The following is a 2,642-nucleotide window of genomic DNA, read 5'->3' as shown; positions in this document are numbered from 1 at the left end:
AAGGGAGGGGGCAGGGGGATGGGAAGAGGGTGGAATGAGATGGACATCATTCCTTAGGTACATGTATGAAGACATGAATGGTGTGACTCTACTTTGTGTACAGCCGGAGACATGAAACATTGTGCCCCATTTGTGTCCTATGAATCAAAATGCATCTGCTGTCATGTCTAACAAATTAGAACAAATAAATTATTTAATTTATAAAAACTCATTACAGCACTTGTTTTTCCACAACTGAGGAGTCATTGTGCCCCGTAGACCCAGCCCTAGATGGGTACTTTCCTAGGGCTTGTCATGAGAGTCATTGATTAGGACAGATAATAGGGTACTGCAGTACTGTTTTTGTGATAACTTGTATTCCAAGTTGTTTTAAGAATGTGATAGGGTTTATATATCTGAGTCATCGTGGTTTTGCAATAAGGTGGTGGAAAAACTAACAGCAGTCAGCAGAAACTGTAATTCACAGAACAGCAGTTTCTACAGATTCAAAAGCATCATGTCTCTTCTCCACTGGGCATTTGGTTCCGTCGGTAGGTTATGGTTTACAAAGTGCTTTGCCAACACAACCTCACTGAAGGAACAACCCTGCAGATACAGAGGAAGGTCCTTCTCATCTCCAAGGACACATGCAACAAAGCCCAGATGGAAGGGGCCGCCAATGCCCACAGCTTCTTGGTGGATGAGGGCACAGCGGCCTCTGCAGTCTACTCTCACTCCAGCTCTCCAGGGACCTCACAGCTGCTGGCCAAGGAACAGGACTGGTACTGAAAGGGACTAGGGGTATCTCGGGGGGCTGGAAGTATGATTTTTAGCACTGATTGGTGGAGGTGATGCCCTTCTCTCAGTGGTAGTTTCTAAGAAACTTCTAGCTCATGTAGGTGTAAGAGGGGAAGTCTTTATCAGCGACTTCTTCAATCACCTGTGGTCAAGCACATTTCTGCCCACCCTCCATAGTCGGCGAGTCCCAACCCCGGCTGCACACTAGTTCCTGATTGAAAATCCTGATGCTTGAGGTACACTCCAGGGCCTGGCACTGGCTAGGCAAGCACTCTAGCTCTGAGCTACCCCTCAGTCCCTGGATTCATCATTTTAAAACTAGGCAGCTGAGTCAAACAGGCAGCCAGGGTTAAGATCCAGAGAATTAGAGAAGTACCACAAATCTCATCTGTTCGAAGCCCACAGCCTTTTATTAAAGGGGCCAACTCCTGATTTGAAACATAACAAAAATGCATTCGAGGTCAGATTGATCTACAAATTTGGGGCTCATTATGATTGTTACAATAAAATTCAACTTACAAAGATTTCTTCCCAGCACTGTACTTTGCCAGCGTTTTCTAACTTAAACCTCCCTTAGGATAGATATTCTTTCCAACTCGCAGGTAAGGAAGCCAAGATACCAGAGGGATGCCCAAGATCACACACAGATACGTGACGGAACTGGGATTCAAAACCAAGTGGCCTTGACTCTAACACCTGACACCAAATTCCTGAGCAAACTGCCTTCTCAGTGAGTTGCTGATTTCATGTTTGGTTGTTGGTATCCGTGCTTTTATGCCTCTCAGACTCAAGGGTGGCAACAGACATTGGCTCAAGTCTTCCTCCTCTCTGCTCTTAAAAACACCCTGTGGTTTTCTATCTGTTCAAGGAGCCTCCTGAGTAGAGAAGCTGGCTCTGCTGTCTACACAGTACCTTCCATACCCAGAAAAATGCCTGACATCAGTGGAGCTCACTCTAAGCCAAAAGAGCTACTAATTTACACGGTGTTACTCTGATGTATTAATAAATGCTTCCAGAAACTGATTCTGTGGTGATCACCTAGGAATAAAACATTTCAACAACTAGACCTCCCCAGTGAGTGGCAGGCCAAACTTTCCCAGGAGATCCTAAAATAATTAAACAGTTCCATAAAAAAATTGTAGACATTTGAGCTGGAATTTAGAGAAAAATGTTAGGGCCATAGAGTAGTCCTGTTTGAAATTCAAAATGTGGGTCCTCCCTCTTCCTTTTCTTCTTTTCAGAAAACAGGTTGGCATCCCAGGCAGTGAAGGAGGAAATGAAGCCAAACTCAGGGTCAGTGGCCGGGAGCAGTTCTCTGGACCTCCCACAAGCCTGCAAAAGATGATATTATGTAGTTGCAAATTTTCAGAAATAAAATTGATTTTTAACATTTATTTTAGAATTTATGACTGGTCCAGAGCTGTCTTTACTTCTCTAGGCCACACGGTGTCGCTGTTGAGGACCTGTTGGTTCATGGTAAAATCCTCTGCTCTGAGCAGCCTGGAGTCAAGGGGTCCTTCATGACATACAGGGGCTTCCCGCTCAGCTCTGTCAGGTGCTCCAACATGGCAGCCCTTTCAACCTAGCTCTTTCAGTCTTTCGCACCTGCAGCTGGCCCCAGAAGCTCTGGGTTGCAATGGATTCTCCTTTTTACAGAACTCCCTCCCATCCTCTTGTGATGACCAAGGGCTGGTAGCAGTGTCGTTTCCACATCCACTCCCAAGCTCTCAAAACTCCAAGGGTCTTCTTAATACCGCCTCCCTCTAGACAATCTAGGACCACCTTTTGTCCTTGTATTCTCTGGTTTGACTGATTTGTATCCTCTTAAGGAAAAACTTCACACACTGGTCCATGAAGGCTTTTTC

The 2,642-nt window shown here is 45.3% G+C and overlaps 1 long non-coding RNA gene across 1 annotated transcript; it reads left to right on the top strand.

Annotated features, from left to right (window-relative positions):
- Positions 1–517: 517 nt before the first annotated feature.
- On the top strand, positions 518–2,128 carry LOC124084522 (uncharacterized). The gene is made up of 3 exons (XR_006849124.2): positions 518–761; positions 1,380–1,507; positions 2,019–2,128. It is a non-coding gene; the product is annotated as an uncharacterized LOC124084522 (long non-coding RNA).
- The last annotated feature ends 514 nt before the right edge of the window (positions 2,129–2,642 follow it).

The sequence above is a fragment of the Marmota monax genome, unplaced genomic scaffold (assembly GCF_021218885.2).
Source record: "Marmota monax isolate L192 unplaced genomic scaffold, Marmota_monax_Labrador192_F-V1.1 WCK01_AAM20220418_F8-fsc00022, whole genome shotgun sequence".
In the NCBI taxonomy this organism is placed as follows: Eukaryota; Metazoa; Chordata; class Mammalia; order Rodentia; family Sciuridae; genus Marmota; species Marmota monax.
Note: the sequence above shows the minus strand (reverse complement) of the source record. Positions and strands in the feature narration are given on the sequence as shown.